We start from the raw sequence: 18,279 nt of genomic DNA, 5'->3' as shown, positions 1-18,279 counted from the left end.
TCGGAACTCCTGGACACATTTATTGGTTTGTCTGTCCAGGGAAGTCTGGTTAGCATCATGCTAGCATCTGGAACCTGGTGGCTGAAAAGAGAATTAACATGCAAAGCCAAAGAAATTGTTGATCAATCATGAACCTAAGGGCTGGAACAGTGCAGATGAAGAGTTGGGGTGTCCTCCATTTTGTTGATAGCTAGTAGGCATATTTTAGTTACATTCCAAAGGGCCTGTGGCTATACCAGTTTTTTTTTTTAAACAAATTATTAAAGCCTTGATGAAGTGCTGGCTGTAACAAATAGATGTCATTGGGTGCGGGTCTTCCAAAGGTCAACACCTCTGTCTTCCTCAGGGACATTCATTGAACTTGAAGCAGTGTCTGACCAACTTGAAGGTAAGAGGTGTCTTTCTTTATGTTCCCCTAATGATGCCAACAGTGTAGGTCTGTGTTAGAAACTGTTTGTGAATCCTAATCTGGAGTTAGTTGGTGAGGCTGGAGTAATTCTGGCCCAGTGTTCTCTCCCTGCTGTGTGCCTATTTATTTCTCTGTGAGCATATGCATTTTATAGCTCAAACTTTTTCAAAATTTGTAAGCCTTTAGGGAAATTCATGACTCCTTATTTTTCCCGTTTAGCTGCAGAAAATTGCCATTGCTCTTCCCATTTCTCTCTTCACTTTGTATTTCCTCCCTGTCATCATCTGCAACATGAAATTAAGCTCACCAACTTGATTCATCTGCTTCATCAATTGTGTTTGGAGTTTTTCTTCTCTTTCTTTTTTCATTATTGATTTAATAATGATTTACAAATTTACATGTCAACAGGGGTATAATTCCATTCTTTTTGCACCACCAGAGTTCTGGATTCCCACTCCCTCTATTGTAAACTACAGCAGTTTTCCTAAAGTTGCAGATATGGGTTAGCTATTTCTACAACTATCAGGCTATATCTGAATGTGATTGCTCCCTTTTATTTTTATTAAATTCATTTATCAAATAAAAGTAGAAAATATAGACAAAAAACATAGGATAAGAGGGGTAAAATTCCACACATTTCCTACCAACAGGGTTCCTTATCTCACCTCCTCCATTGGAAGCTTTCCTATTCTTTATCTTTCTGAGAGTATGTAACCAGAATCATTATGGGGTACAGAAGGTGAAAGATAAGTCTTCTGTAATTGCTTTTCTGCTGAACTTGGGTATTGACAGCTCGATTCTTACTCCTAGCCTTTTTCTATCTTTCCCTAATGGGGTAGGGCACCGGAAAGATGGGGTTCTAGGATACATTGGCGAGGTTCTATGTCCGTGGCCCCTCATTTAAAAAAATATTTATGAAGGGGAAATACTGACAAAAAACATAGGATAAGAGAGGCACAGAAAATTCCCACCACCAGAAATCTGTATCTCATGTCCTCCTCTGATAGCTTTCCTATTCTTTATCTCTTTGGAAATATGGACCAAGGGACATTATGATGTGCAGAAGGCGGAAGGTCTGGCTTCTATAATTGCTTCCCCACTGAACCTGGGCACTGACAGGTCGATCCATATTCCCAGCCTGTTTCTCTCTTTCCCTAGTGAGGTGGGGTTCTGGGGAAGACAGACATGATGGACCTAGACCTCAAATAAACTCCTCTCTCCATTGTTACTGCTCATCTCTACAGGAACAACACAATAGACCCCTTTGTGGGCCCCCATAAAACCTTGCCCTCATCATGGATCAACAACGGTACAGAATGTTCCATCATCTGAAGGGAGGCTGGACAACATACTCTTATCTTCCACCTGAGGAAAATAGGTCTTGAAATTGGGGCTGCTTGAAACATTCCTACTCATGACCAGAGAATGTGAACTCAGATCTACAGGGATTCAGAGCTCACATAAGCTCCTAAGCTGAATATGGGTCCCAGATCAGATCAAATTGATGGGGTTTACAGTCAACAATATTTAGACACCTTTCCCATATTTGAGAGCTACGCTCTTCCCTGATCCAGTTTTCTGGTCCTTTTTCCAGCCGTGACATCATCTCCTCAGGCAATAAATTGGATTCACCTGTATATCAGAGGTCAGGCTCAGGGAGAAAAAAACACACAAATAAGAACTAGTATAGTTATGGGCCCTTTGGAATATAACTAAAATAGCCCTACTAAGAACTAGTATAGTTATGGGCCCTTTGGAATATAACTAAAATAGGCCTACTAACTATATGCAAAATGGAGACCCCCAAATGTTCATCTGCACTATTCCAGAATTTAGGTTCATGATTAGCCACCAATTTGTTTGGCTTTATATGTTAACTCTTCTTTATCAGGTTGCAGATGCTAACATGATGCCAACCTGACTTCCCAGGGCAGATGACCCCACCAATTTGTCCTGGAGCCCTGCTGATCCCTCCTTTTTAAAATATCCAATCTTCTCTTCCTTTCCAAGCCACACATAAACCTATTAATACTTTCAAATCTTTCTTTCTTCTTCTCTCTCCAGGTCCTGATGGAGCTGGAGTTCAGAGCCCTCTTATCCTCTTCCTCCTATCACTTCTGTTCCATCTAGAAGTATGACTCAAATTTATTTTGGGGTGCAGAAGGTAGGAGTATGGCTTCTGTAATTGCTTCTCTGCTGAGCATAGGTGTTGGCAGGTTGATCCTTAGCTCCAGCCTGTTTCCCTAGTTGGGTAGAGCTCTGGAGACACAAGGTTCCAGGACACATTGGTGAGGTTGTCTACCCAGAGAAGTCAGGAAGGATTCATGGTAGCAACTGAAACTTGATGGCTGAAAGGTGGAAAGATATATAGTGGGGAAAAATGGTTAATGAACAGGAAGCAAAAAGTAGGAATAGAGCAAATAAGATTAGGGATCTTAGGGTAGAAGGAAGCTAGGAAACCCATTTTAGGCATGTTTCTAGGGGCCCATGACTATCATAGTTTATTTGCTTGAGTTTGATAGCTAACATGGAACTGGACAAAAATATTGTCTGGGAAGATGGTGTTAGAAAAGAACTAGAAAGTTTGATTAGGCAGAGACTACTGGAGACTATTCTTGAAAAAAAATGAGTAAAATTAACTGTTTACCTCATCCAACTGATCCAGGAACCACATATATACATATGTATTAGCATAAGAACCTGTGTAACCTCCAAGTCCCTATTGATCTGAGCTCATAGTTCATGGCCACAGTTTGAAGCATACCAGTCTGCACTCATTTCAGGACCAGTCTTCCTCAAGTGGCAGGGAAAGATGACCCAGTCTCCCTTTGGAACCTGAGGCAGTCCCTACCTTTGCTATTTTATGGTGAGGGCAAAAACATATAAAGGCCAGCAAGAGGGCTTATGATGATTTTCATTATGGAAGTGACCACTGATGGTGGAGAAAAGGACCCTTTAGAGGTCCAGACCCATTGTATCTGTACTGGAATCCAAGGATTCCCAGACTAGGGCCCCACCTGATGGGATAATGTGATATTGACCAAAAAGGCTATTTTTTAGTGAGCCAGCCTCTTGCCCTTATTCAACTTTTGTAGTCCTCTCTTTATCTGATGATCTTAGACTTTCTTCCACTTGTTTAAGTGTTAAGTATCATTTGTTGTTCCCAAGCAGAATGAGGATTTTGGGATCTGTTTTCTTTGGGCCTTTCTGCTAGATTACCAAGATAATTTGGTCTAAATCTGGTCAATTAGATTCACCCAGAGTTCTATTTTCCTGTGTTCCACTTTAATCCCATGCAATTTTCTCATCCCAACTGCACAAACAAGCACTCACCTGAGGCTGTGATGTTTCAGCTGCAGCTGGAAGATTCTATTTATATCTATTATTGTATTTATTTGTTGTTTTGTGGGGGAGATCTAATCCAAAGCCTGCCTCCCAAAAGTCTCTTTTGGGAGTTTGTCTGCTTTCTCAATTATCTAGAAAAAAATTGACTTGAATAGAAGCATTTAACATTGTGAGACACCATGTAAATGTTGTATATAATATGACTTGCACTTTTTTAGTTATGAAAATCATCTCAGATATATTAAAATATCCAGATTTAAAATACCCCCCAAAGGAACTGTGCCACTTGAAATGGAACTAAGTAGTCCTGTGAGGCAGGAAAGTTCTCATCAGAGTATTGGGACTGGAGGGTTGACATGCCAGGCCTGGTGTCTCTGGACACAGTCTAAAGTGAAACATGCCATGGTGGCACTGTTGCATTGATATGATTGAGATTAGTAGATGCAGTTTCAAAAGGTATGGATCAAAAGAAGTATGCAGGAAAATAAGCAAAACCGCAGAGGTCCCAGGACTGGGTGAAATATGGGTTTTATAGAGAATGAGGAAGGTTTGAACCTTGCTGTCTTAGAATTTAAGAAGGAAGTAGATAATTATTGTTATAACCAAGTTATATGGGAACTTAGTTTACTCTGAAAATCCCAAGGTTAGGATTTACTATACCATGCAAGACCTTACTGTGATTTATATCATTTATCCTACATACTGACAGGACCAGTTGCTTCTGGTTCTCCCTGGTCTAACATTATAGGTAATTTAATATTTCAAGAAAAGTTGTTACTAGAAATGCATTAACAATTTAAACCAGGAGTTGGGCAGTAGCACAGCAGGTTATGTGCAGGTGGCACAAAGCCCAAGGGCCAGTGTAAGGATCCTGGCTCAAGCCCCCAGCTCCCCACCTGTAGGGGAGTTGCTTCACAAGCTGTGAAGCAGGTCTTCAGATGTCTATCTTTCTCTCCCCTCTCTGTCTTCCCCTCCTCTCTCCATTTTTCTCTGTCTTATATAACAACAATGACATAAATAACAACAACAATAATAACTACAACAATAAAACAAAGGTAACACAAGGGAATAAATAAATATTAAAAAATTTAAGCCTAGTGTTAGAACTCAACCAGTTTACAAATATGAAATATTAAGTGCTCAGATTAAAGGGATATGTACTCAGAACTCAACAATGGTAAGGACTGCCCCACTCTCCAAAGGGAGGCTGGGACAACATACTCTGCCACTCAAGGAAGACTGGTGTTAAAATAAGTGCAGCCAAGAATATATTCCTAGCTGTAACTATGGACTGCAAGCTCATACTGACAGGGATGCAGAGGTTACACAGACTCCTGTGCTAAATATGAGTAGTTATGAGCCCTAGTCAGATCGATAGGATTTATAGTTAATGGTATATATATACTTTCCCCATATTTGGGAGCTACTCTCTGGCCTGATCCAGCTTCCTAGTCCTATTTTTAACTCTGATATCATCCTCCGAAACAATACTTTTAGCCCATCTGTATGTTAGATATTGGGCTCAGGCAAAAAACACTAAAGTCAAAGACCCCTTGGAATATACCTAAAATAGACTTTCTAGCTTCTACAGAGGCTAGTTCTGTCTGCTCTATTCTTCCCTTTAGATCCCTGATTATTAAGCAGTTTGTCCTACTTAATGGCTTACTGCTGCTTTCCAGCCACCAAGTTGCAGATGTTGCCATTATGCTAACCTGACTTGCCTGGGCATATGACCTCACCAGTGTGTCCTGGAACCTAACTCAGGATTATATATAAGGAGGCTGGTGGTAAGGATTGACCAGCTAACATCCATGTCTAGCAAAGAAGCAATTATAGAAGCCAGGCCTTCCACTTTTTGCTCCCCATAAAGAATTTCAGTCCATAACCCCAGAAGGATAAAGAATAGGGAAGCTTCCAATGGAACTCTGGTGGTAAGAACTGTATGGAATTGTACCTCTCTTATCATACAGTCTTGTCAATCATTACTAAATCACTAATTAAAAACTACCCCCCAAAGGAAAGGACTAAAGTAGTAAATAATCCTATTTCAGGATCCTAGTGACTTACTCACATGTAGGAGGCCAATTTAGCCAGCCAAGCCTGCACTGTCCATTTTGCTTTAACATCTTTTCTCGGGTTTGGTACTCACTCATGCCATGCATGACTTTTATGATCATTGACTATAACACAGACACCTTACCAAGTGCCTATGGTCAGCAGTTAAAGAATGTGTTTTACTTTTTCAATTGGGATCAGTAGTTTAGCACATACTTCACAAAATGAAAGTGATAGAGGCCTGCTTAGCATGTGGTCCAGAGATCATGAGGTCTGAATCTGAATCTGAGAAAAGAACTCAGGCTTGCCCTTCATTTGGTGTAGACTGGAAATTTTCTAGACAAAATGGGTAAAAGGTTAATGGCAGATGAGTGGCTGAATACATATGGCAACCACTCTCTTTATGGATGTGGACAATAGTCACACTACTGAAAAGAAAGCAAATAAAAATCAAGACCAATTTATTCTTACAGCATATAATACATCTTGTATTTTATTCTACTTAATTTCTTTTTAATATCATGTTTCAACAATAAAAAAGTGATCAAGTTATTCATGAAAAGGAGCAGGATATGAAAGAACATATAGAGCATTATTCTATTTGTTTATTAATAAAGCTTGAAATTATAGCCATTACACCAAAGTAAAGGATTCTGGGATGCGGACAGTGTTCAGGTCCTGGAACATGATAGTGAAAGAGGACCTAGGTCTAGGTATAGAGTGTTGTGAAGAAAACTGAGAAATTTTACACACGTACTAACTACTATATTTTACAGCTCAGTGTAAACCATTAATACCCCAATAAATAAAAAGGAAAAAAAAAAAAGATAACCATGCCAAAAAGATATTTCTTTCTTCCATAATAATACTGTCTGACCTTGCATGAATTCTGATAATGGAGATATCACATATATATCCTTTTATTAAAATTTGTGACTTAATATTGATTTACAAAACCATGTGATGACAAGGTATAATTCTACACCAGATTTCTGTGTCCCATTCCCTCCACTAGAAACATCAGTAATATTCTCAAAGTCACAGATATGAGTTGGTATATACATTTTTTCCTCTGGTCTTGCCTTCTCTTCTTTTCTGGGTCACATCTATATGCATTATTACTTCTTTTTAAAAATTTTTATTATCTTTATTTATTAACAGAGAAAGCCAGAAATCAAGAGAGAAGGGGGCTATAGAGAGGGAGAGAGGCAGACACCTTCATCCCTGCTTCATCACTTGCAAAGCTTTCCCTCTACAGGTGGGAACCGGGGGCTCAACCCTGGTCCTTGCACACTGTTAATGTGTGTGCTCAACCAGGTGCACCACCACCCAGCCCCATATTACTACTTCTAAGTGTCCTTCCTTTTTGCTTTCCTGTCTCTGGGTCCTGGTGGAATTGGAGTTCAGAGCCCTCTGATAATCTTCCACTAACATTTCTCCCCCTCTTGGATTATGGACCAAAATTTTTTATGAAGTCCAGAAGGTGGGAGTTCTGGCCTCTGTAATTACTTCTCCACTGGATATGAATTTTGACAAGTTGACCCATACCCCCAATCTTTTTCTCTTTATCCCTAGTTGGGTATGGCTTTAGAGAGGTGAAGCTCCAGACACATTGGTGAAATTATCTGTCCAGGGAAGTCACCATGGAATTAGTAGCACCTACAACTTAGTGGCTAAAAGGCAGTAATATATAAAGTAGGAGAAAATGCCTGGCTTATTAGGTCTATGTCTAATCACAGAGGGCTATTAAACATGTTTACTTTGAGGTATATAATTGCCCCTTGTTTATAGATACATGTATACCTGTACCTAGTACCCTAGGCCCCAACCAGATCTAGTGTCTGTAATTTTGTTAGATAATGTGTCATCTGAAATGGAACAAGGTAGTTCCATGTGTTAGGAAAGATCTCACCAGAGTAGAGGAGTTGGAAGGTTGACATTTCAGGCTTGGCATCTCTGGAGACAATCTTCAGTAACATGTCAGTAGCAATATAATATGGCCTGGCAGTACTGGTAGTGTAGGTTTAGTTGAGGTCAACATTGACAGTATGACAATAAGGGATCAGAGAGATGAAACACAAAAAAATAGGGGCCAAAGTCCTAGAGGTTCCAAGACTAGGAGAAATAAGAATCCTAAAGAGAATCAAAAGGGTTCCTTTGCAGTCTTCAAAGAATTTAAAGTAGAAAAGTAACAATAGTTAATTATTTTTACATACAAATTAGTTGGGAGCTTGTTTTTCTCTGAAAATCCAGTGGTTAGGATATACCATAATATACTTGACCTCACTATGCTTTGTATTATGGCAGAGCAAAGATTTTGGGATATAATTAGTATATGGCTCAGGCTGAAGAATGTAGTTAATAAGGCTGACATCATAATGACAGACTTACATAAACCAAGTTATTTAACTGCCAGTATCCTGGAAGTCTGGCCCCTTTTTCCTGGTTCCTTCTTTTCCTGTAACTTTCATAATAGCTCGGCTCTCCAGAACCCACCAATACTGCTTCTCACCAGTGAGACTGAACAGGAGGAGCTGGACTTTCGTAACTAACATGGAATCATGGGCCTGGCTTAGTCTTATCCCTGCTGATACTGCCTATCTTGCTGTATCTAAAATATACTGTTCCGTACTGTTGTATCATCATGTGATAAACTTTGATAGTCTTAAACCTGTGCCACCTAGCCACCTCATGAAATCTTTTATTTTTTAACTATAATAGTTGTGTGCCATTTAGACACATGTACTAATTGCTATATCTTCACAGTATTTCACACTGTTTCCTCCACCAAAGTTCTGTGTCTCACCCACCCTCTCCCCTTGCTAACCATTATAGTTTTCCACAGTCTTGGATATAGGTTGACTTTTTGTTAGTTTGTTTCAATTTCCTGTGTTCAATTCTCTAACTATAACATATGAGTGAAACCATCATGTAGTTGTCCTTTAACTCCTTACTTGCTTCATGAAGCATAATACATCCATTTTATCCCAAAGTATACAATATCATATTTTTTATTATTGTATTTTTTATTATTGTATTATAACTTTTTTCCAGTCATCTTTCAAAGGTTGCTTTTGGAAGGATTGTCATTTTAATGATAATTATTCTTCCAATCCATGGATAGGAGGTGTTTTTCCACTTCTTTGTGTCACCCTCTATTTCTTTTAATAATACTTTCCTTCCACCAATGTTCTTAGGCTTTGGCCAAACCCAAGTTAGCTTCTAGTACAATAACTTGAGTATAGACTTTTGTAAAATAACTGAATACAAGTTGATCCAACTATTACATCTTGCTCCATTCCCCATCAACAGTATGAGAACATTGTGGGGAAGCTGTGGGACTGGGGTTGAGCATGACGCAGACCCCCCATTGAAAGATGAGTGCCTGGGGGCACAGTCACCCTATTATCCTCCCCCTTCCTGGAGTTGAACAAGGGGGGCCATGGCCCCCAGAATCTGTCCCCCTGTTAGTCTTCCTGCCTAACAAAGACCCCATACTCCCTAACACAGTAGCCTACTTTCTAATTCCCAAACCAGTTAGTCTGCTTGCTCAGGCAAGTTACCAGAAGCCCTCACCTCTTTGTTTCCTGCTCCACAGACCATGTCCATATAAGGTTCTGTCTCTCCTGCCCACACAAAGACCCCCTTTCCCCATGCTTGCCATAAATCTGACTTCCTCATTCTTCAAACCAGCTTGACCACTTGCCCAACATTACTAGAAAGACCTTCATCATCTCTCTGCTGTCTTGACCATCTAAGGTATCTCTCAACATTCCTAACCTTATAAGGCTATGCCCTAGTCTCCCTGTTTTCCCCCCTAGCCCAACCTATAAAAACCCTGCTTTGCTGCTCAGTAAATTAATTGTTCGCCAGAACAATTCTCTGGTGATCTCTTGTCGAGTCACTAGCCACGGGCTCTGAGAAAGACCCAGTACAGCTTTCCCCTGCTGCCTCAGGACATATTCTCATAGGCACCCACTTCTGGTGTGCAACAGAAGCAGCCAAGCCAGAGAATCTGTGCCCAAGAGCGGCCTCCCCACAAGAGCCTGGCAGAACATGTTCTTCCCATCATAACTATGAAAATCTATGATTCCTGAAGACACAAGTCACACAACAATGGGTCCCCTTTATGGTTGTACTCTGTCGCATTTTAAAAGTCCAATCCTGTCCACACCAGAGCCTGGGAATTTATTACAGTACAAATTTTCCTCCTGTGGTGTTCTTGTTCCCAGAAAGACTTCTGACTTTAATGAATGGACCTGTCTTCTCTCATCAATTTGTTTAATTCTGCAGGCAAGTTGATATGATATAACTGTGGTCTTTTTATTTTCTGTTAATTCAGCATTTTTCTCTGGTTATGTGAACAAGAGTAACAATTTCTGTGGCCCCTTCAAACTGAGTCACAAACAAAGAGGCCATATATTTCATGTTATTTTTGATACCTGCTGTGCGTACAAAGTAATGTTTGAAATGAGGGTTAACTTAGTAAACATAAAAATACCTAAGAATTCTGAGAAAACTATTTTCAGTGAGAAAATTACTTTGTAAATTTGATATACTTATACATACTCTATGTACTAGCTAATTTCTACATATTTATTATAGACAGAGAAGAGTTGAAAGGAGAGAGGGAGATAGAGACACCTGTCACACTGCTTCACCATTCATGAGGATTCCTTCCTGCAGGTAGGGATCAGGGTCTTGAATCGAGATTCCTGTGCATTAGAACATATATGCTCTACCACGTGTGCCACCTCTCACCCCCTATACATTTTAAATAAGGGGCCAGGTGGTGGAGTTCAGTATTACAATATGCAGGTACCCTGGTTCAAGCCCTTGGTCTCCATTTGCAGGGTGAAAACTTCAATAGTGGTAAAGCAATGCTGCAAGCATCTCTCTCTCCCTCCCTTTCAATCTCCCCCATGATTATCAATTTGTCTCTATCCAAAATGAAAAAGAAAGGCCATTTATAGAAAAAAAAATTAATAAGTAAATCTAAATTTTAAGACATTTTTTGAAACCCTATCCTATTTTCTTCTTGTGACTGTTTTTGGTATTGGATGACAGTAAACTTAGCTGAGTACTATATGAAGTTAAAGAATTACTCATGTTTCTCCTATAGCTTTCCATGAATGTGTTCTTCTTTTGCATTATGCCCAACTTCTGTATTCCAGTATCTTCACAAGTTCTGGAGAGGCTGATTTTAGTGTCTGATCATAGGCTATTGTATATGAAAATATGCTTCAGGAGTAAAATTGTGTTTACTTAGAGTTAATTTATGGGTTATACCTGAGTTTTAAACTGTAGTTTCACAGGAAATTACTAAGTCTGGTAAGCACTTTTTGTCTTTTCTTGAATGAAATGCATTGCATAGTTTCTGTTGCCTGTGCTTTCTGTCTCCCATTCTATATCACTGGAATAAATACATTATTTATTTCTAGAAGTTAGGGGGGAAAATCACAGGACCTGATATGTAACTGTTTCTTAATTTTCCAAAGAGCCAATATGGCTTATAACTCCAGAAATTCTTTCTGGTGAATAAGAGAGACTTATCTTAATTTTGCCTTTACTTTTATTTATTTTTAGGTGTGGGACTATGTGAAAGCTTGGTAAAGCTTAGGGAAACTTTACCATCCTTGGATGGAGGTCTGGAAAGATACCTCACTTGTTAGCCTCTCTCCTTATAGAGATGAGCCAAGAGGGAAAAATCTCCCAGACTCAGTTTCTCTTTGTTAGTCTCTCAAGCTCACAGAAAGCCTACAGGCCTCTCACACTTAGTTTTCCCTGCTAGAAGCAGGCCAAATGGTTGCCTGCTTTAGGATTCATTCAAAGTTCATGCATCCACTTCACCTTTTGATCACAAAGGAGAACACACTCTATCATACACCCCACACTACCAGACAGTGAAACCTCATTTTCTATTTCCTTGTGCCCTTTGATATCTGTGATTTACATCAATCTTTGTTTTTCTTCTTCTTCTACCTCACCTTACTGGTTTAACCCCTATGCTTCTCTCAAATGCCTTTGGATAATTAAAATCCCTGTATCATGGAGACTAATTTTATTGACTTTTATGTACTGCATCAATTCTTGTCATACCAGCCCCCTACCATAGGGGCAAGCTAACCTTTAAGAAACCTGTAATTTCTCACATATTCGAAAAAAGTTGTTGTTTAACTCTCTATATAAACCTGTACCCATCTCCAGATAAATGAGTGTTTGTACCATAATACTCCTCAAGTCCTCCTTTCTGAATCACACGGTCCCTGAGAGCCAGTAAGGAAGGATCAGTGGCTTACCCTCTGGCTGGATCCACTCCACAGGAGTACCATAATCTGGTTCCCTGATCATGGGGCAAGAATACCCACCATAAAAAGAAGAAAATTGGTCCAAGAGGCCCCACATTCCCCAATTGTAAAACTGGCAGATTGGAAGGGAAAAAATGGTATCAGGATTCCAGCAACTCAAGAGTGAAAAAATGAAATGGAGTGCATCCGGGGTAAGTCAGTGCTTCTGTTTAAACCCACCTTTGATCCTTTTCTCCCTCTATCTATCCTTTCACGCTCAAGGAAAAGAACATAGAAGCAGACACAGTAGGAGAATCTCAGCCCAATAGTGCCCTGGCCAGGCTCTAGGAAACTGGGTATTCTTCCTGTTTTTGTCCACCAGCTGTATGTTGACGTGCCTGACCTCTTATTTCCTCTCCCACTAGAAGTGGCATTTGCTCTAAGTCTCTTGTCTATTTTCTGAGTAATTAACGGACATGGAAAATTTTCCTTCCATTCAGAAGGATCCACAAATAAAGTGCTTTAAAGCCTTGCTAGCCACTAGGGCATTAAAATTGTCTAAAAAGCAGGCTCTACTATTTTGGAATGTTGTGCTTTGTGTAGCACCATGGTTTACTAAAGAACATATCTATGACCCAGAGTCTTGGGCCTGTGTGGCATATTTAGCTCACAAAGAAGAGGCAGAAGGATTATTAGAGCTGCCTGTCCAATTTTTTTGGCAATAATGGCTGCGTTAAAGCAGTGTGCGGCTCCCTCCAAGAAACCTGAGGATGGGAGCACTGTCTCCGCAGATTCAGTGAAGGGCAGGGCGGGGCCCCTCCAGCCACCCCCAACACAGATCTCCGTAGAAGAAGAAGGATCAGATACAATAAGAGAGGCTGCTCTTAAAACTGCTATTCAGGAATTAAAAGAACAGATTGCTCTTTTGGCTCAATCTCAGACTTGTTCTCCACCTGAGAAGGCAGAATCTGAAAAAATGCTCCTTTCCCCACTATGCAGCTTCCTCCTCTTGTCTCACTTTCTTCCCCTGCAGCTTTTACTCTTCCCTCGCCTTCCCCTGCGCCCTCTGCTCCTTCTCCACCTCCTCCCCGCTCCTTGTCCTTCCTTCCACTGCCTTTGCCTCACCACCTTCGCCCCCTTCTCTGCCGCCACTGTGGCTTGTGTCCCTGCGGTCCCGGTACCTGCTAGGCCACCATCCCCATGCAGCAGTCTGGGGTGCAAACTTTGCCAGTTCTGGCACTGCCTCCATGGGCGCTGCAAGAGCATTTTCAAATGGCACGGACACTTCCGTTCAGCCCCCATGTCAGCGGCCATGGGCTCCGCCCATCAGTCACCGGCTCCAAAGCTGCTGCAGTCACAGTTTTTACAGCTGCCACAGACACAGCTTTCACAGGCAATCCTGCCTGTCTCAGAGCCACAAGGCCTGCCAGCAGTAGCAAGCAGCCGCCTGAGATGCAGCTGCCTGCTGGGCCCTAGGCCCCACCTCTCTTCCCCCTCCTCTTCCTGATCTCACTGCCCCTGCACTCGCTGTCATTTCCAGAGCTTCTCTGACAGACTCTGAATATCTGTGTCAGTTGCGTAATCAGTCATTAAGCTCCTTCAGGACAGCTTAATGCTTTTCCTGTGAATCTGGCCCCGAGCAGGCAAAAACCAAATGTGCAGTATCCTTACGCAGCAGCGGACATATAAGATCTCTGGATAGCCGGTTGAGGAGGATGGTATTCATACACCCTGGACAAAGTCCATCCTCCAGGGTTACCTTCAAAATTTAAACACCCCTGAGGATTGGCAAGAAATCCTGAGAGCCATACTGCCTAGCCTGCTTTTTCCCCAGTGGGAAGTGTTTTTGGTATGAATGCTTACAGCAAGCCCGGAGAAATGCCCAAGATCAGCCAGAATGTGATTTTGATGCATTGTTTGGAACAGGCTGTTTGAACACCGGAATTCAACAGGCAGAGGCTAGGTTATTTCTACCAGGTGTGACTTTGCGCATTGCAGGCATGGGATAGACTAACACCACCTACAGGCAAGAACCCTGCCTCCATGCTCACCCTCCGTCAGGAGCTAAATGACTCACTAGCTAAGTTTATCACTAGAGTACAATCAAGTTTAGAAAGGAAATTTTCTGATCCAAATGTGGGACAGGATGCTTCCAGACTTTCGTCAGGCTTGTCTGTCATTAAAGAATGAAACACCAAGCCAGTGGATTTTAGCCATGCAAGAGATAGGATCTAACCCTCACTAGGCTACAACTCTGGCACAAGCTTTTGCAGCTGCCCTAGATAAACAAAAGGCAGCTTGCTTTCAATGAGGTCACAAAGGGCACTGGCATAACTAGTGTTCTAAAAACAAATCATGATCCAGCTCTCAGTCAGGCAGCCAGAGGACTAAGATGCTTTCTCCCAGGTACCAAAAGGGCTATCATTTGAAAAAGGAATGCAGTTCTAAGACTCAGAAAGATGGCATACCTTTACCGGACCTTGACAAAGATTTAAACTAGATATGGGGCATCTCTCAGCCTCGTTCATAAGAGGGAATCGAGCAATTGCTCAGTTGATGATGCACCTCCATTAAGTAGTCAAAGGCCCAGCCCAGGAACCAATTCTCCGCACCTTCCTCTGCTCCAAGTAGAGCTGGAGGGGGAGCTCTTCACATATGGGAACTCCCAGTATAAAAGCAGCCGGTTGGGATAAATGGAAAGTGCAGATTCAGAGCCTGAAATTTTATGGACCACCCCTGTTATAGAATGGGGACATCCGACTATGACAATACGGATTGACCAAATAACTTTTAAATGTCTGATTGATACTGGAGCTGACAGAAGTATATTGAGATGAACAGATGTCCCTCAGCACTAGGAACTTCTTCCAGGACCTAGACTTCACGGATTTGGAGGCCTTACTCAGGCTTTCCAAACTTGAGATTCTGTTGTGTGGGAAGACCCGGATGGTATAACCGGACACTTTTGTCCTTTGATAGCTGATATCAGCACCAGTTTATTAGGTAGAGATTTGCTGGAATCTCTAGATGTGGTAATATGCTCAGACACCTCTGCAGGGTGTCACTCTCACAGAAGTGAGAATTCTAAATCTTACCAGCACCCCCCAATACTAACTGCCACTGTTCGTAACAAAACTCCCTGCCTGAATTGTCTTTCTAATGATCCTGTCTGGGTGAAGCAGTGGCCTTTACCAGGGGAGAAGTTAAAAATTTTAAAAGAGCTTGTCCAAGAGCAATTATCCTTAGGACACATTCTCCATTCCCGGAGCCCACGAAATACTCCTGTCTTTGTGATTAAAACACGCTCGGGAAAGTGGCACCTCCTCCAAGACCTCTGTGCAGTTAATAAAACCATGCAAATCTGGGGGAGCTCCCCAAAGTAGTTTGCCTCTTGCTTCTGTGATTTCCACAAGAATTACAATTATGGAAATTGATATTCAAGAAAGTTTTTTCTCTATTCCCCTCCAACCACAAGATTGTAAGCACTTTGCTTTCTCTGTTCCTTCTATTAATAATGCCAGCCCTACTGATAGATTTGAATGGATAGTATTATCTCAGGGCATGGCCAATAGTCCTATCATTTGTCAGGAAGCTGATAAAGCTGTCCTTCTGCCATATATTCATAATGGGCTTAAGGTTTTTCATTACATGGATGACATCTTGATATGGGGTAAATTAGACACAGATCTCTCTGCTTTACGTGATTTTCTTATCCCTGCTTTAAAGCAAAGTGGTATTAATGTGGCCCACGAGAAGGTACAGCTAATTGCTCCAATTTCCTTCTTGGGTTCAGAAATTACTTTAACACAGATTCGTCCTTTAAAGCCTTGTGTAACTTTCCCTTCTAACCTTACTCTTGCTTCCTTACAAAATTTTCTTGGAAATTTTAATTGGTTCAGACAATATTTGTCACTCCCCACTAGTTGCCTTCAGCCACTGTTTGATCTGTTAAAAGGAGACAAACAGCCCTCCTCAAAATGAACATTAACCCCCAAATTCTCTTTGACACTGGAAAGAGTTAACCAGGATTTCCAAGACATTCACCTCGTTAGTTTCTCCCCCTCCTCTCCAGTAAATCTTTTGATACTACTACAGTGGTAGGAGCCCCAAGTCAGCTGCATGGCATTCTTGAATAGCTTCACACGCCAGTAGGGGGAGCTCCAAGACTTATTAATGAGATTGATGCCTTAGCATCCATGATAAGCCTAGGCCATAACCGATACCTCCAAATTTTTGGTAGAGAACCGAACTCAATTATCATTCCCTTTTTTCTCACAGATACAGGTGGCTTATTCACCATCATTCTTGGTTCGCTATAAGCTTAATTGGTTTTACAGGACAATTGGATAATCACTTTCCTTATAACAAATTGACAGCCTCATTACCTCTTTTGCCTTTACTGGTACCTAAACTTTTCTCTCGTGAACCTATCCCCTCTGGTCCTATAATTTTTACAGATAGTGGTAAAAGGGAGCAGCTGATATTATACATTATCTGGACAAGCAATGTCCACCTCTTTCTTTACTGAGCTTCCTGATAATTCTCCACAGTACAGGGAACTTTAAGCTGTTTTCCTTGCATTAAAAGCTGTACCAAAATCTTTCAACCTTTTCTCTGACAGTGTGTATATTGTTAACTTGCTTCCATGGCTTGCTTGTTCTTATGTGAAGATTGATGATAATCCACTTTCTCCTCTCCTAATTCAAATTGCTTCTATGCTCTATTCTTGAACTCAACCACTGTATATCCAACACCTCTGTGCCCACAGCCCTCTTCCTGGTCCCTTGTCTGAAGGGAATGCTGCAGCCAACAGGCTTGCCTCCACAGGAATTCTTCTAGCTACTGTGACTAATCTTGCTGACTTCTATTCTTTGACTCATGCTAATCTTAAAGGCCTTCGAGCTCAATTTCCTGATATTCCTCTGGCACAGTCAAAATGTATTATTACTACATGCTCCACCTGTGCAAGTTTAATTAAGACATCTGCTATTTAAACATTAGGGGTTAATCCCTGTGGCTTAAAAGTCAATGCTCTCTGGCAGATTGATGTGACTCATCTGCCCATGTTTGGTAAACAAAAATATGTTTTTGTCTCAATTGATACATATTCTAAATTTATGTGTGCTACAGCTCAAACAGGTGAAAGGTCAAAAAAGCTTATAAGCCATATGTTCCCTTGTTTTGTTGTAATGGGCACTCCTCAAAAGGTGAAAACCAACAATGGGACAGCCATTGTCAGTAAACATTTTAAAGATTACTGTTCTATTTGGAACATTACACTTTCTACAGGGATTCCTTACAATACCCAAGGACAAGCCATTGTTGAGCACATCAAACTCTTAAATCTCAATTACAAAAAGAAAAATGGGGAGGAACATATCCCCCCAATATTCAGTTAGCTAAAGCATTAACTACATTAAACCTTTTCAGTATTTACAAAAATTCAGATTGCCCACCTATTATAGCTCATTGGCAAACAACACCCACCCTTCCAGCTATTAGAGTCAAATGGAAGGACCCCTTAGATGGCCTATGGAAAGTGCCAGATTCTCTGTTAACCACAGGGTGAGGGTTTGCTTGTAGTTTCCCACAGAATGCTTCCAAGCCCATCTGGATTCCTGCACGCAATTTCCAACAATGCCGGGAAGATGGTGCAGCTCTCCTTGAGGAATAACAAGATGCTGGAGCCACAGAGCTCCTCCCAGGAGATGTAATGCAACCTGGCAGGACCTGAGAGACCTGGTGCATTGCATTCAAGGGCGAAATCTCTCTACTGCCCTCCTCTCACCCATTGCACTTTGAGTATATCTCATCCTGCTGTCTGCTCTTCCTGTTACTGCTTCTTCCTCCCAAGTTCTTATCTGGCAATTTTAAGTAAGATAAAGTTACAGTGGAATTAATAAAATTATTGGGACTGTAAATTGTTCCCATAAGGTGTGCCAGTGAGCTGTGACTGTACCTGTCAAATCAGAAGCCACCATCTACTGTACCAAAAGTGGCTGTCCATATGTTTGTTTTCCTTTTGATAATTCAGGCAATTGTCTCACAGCTGTGGATTAATGTGGTGGATGCCATTATTGGTCTTGCAAAATCCACAGAGTTCCTACTAGCTGTACCCAGTGTTACAAACGGTATGGTTATATACCATGCTGGTATATAACCCTACCTGACAATATTTTCCTG

The 18,279-nt window shown here is 41.2% G+C and overlaps 1 long non-coding RNA gene across 1 annotated transcript; it reads left to right on the top strand.

The window, feature by feature from the left end:
* Positions 1-12,151: 12,151 nt before the first annotated feature.
* Positions 12,152-18,017, top strand: LOC132539007 (uncharacterized). Its single transcript, XR_009550321.1, has 2 exons — positions 12,152-12,308; positions 17,690-18,017. It is a non-coding gene; the product is annotated as an uncharacterized LOC132539007 (long non-coding RNA).
* The last annotated feature ends 262 nt before the right edge of the window (positions 18,018-18,279 follow it).

The sequence above is a fragment of the Erinaceus europaeus genome, chromosome 6 (genome assembly GCF_950295315.1).
Source record: "Erinaceus europaeus chromosome 6, mEriEur2.1, whole genome shotgun sequence".
NCBI lineage: Eukaryota > Metazoa > Chordata > Mammalia > Eulipotyphla > Erinaceidae > Erinaceus > Erinaceus europaeus.
The sequence above is the reverse complement of the archived record's forward strand: the minus strand, read 5'-3'. Positions and strand labels throughout refer to the sequence as shown.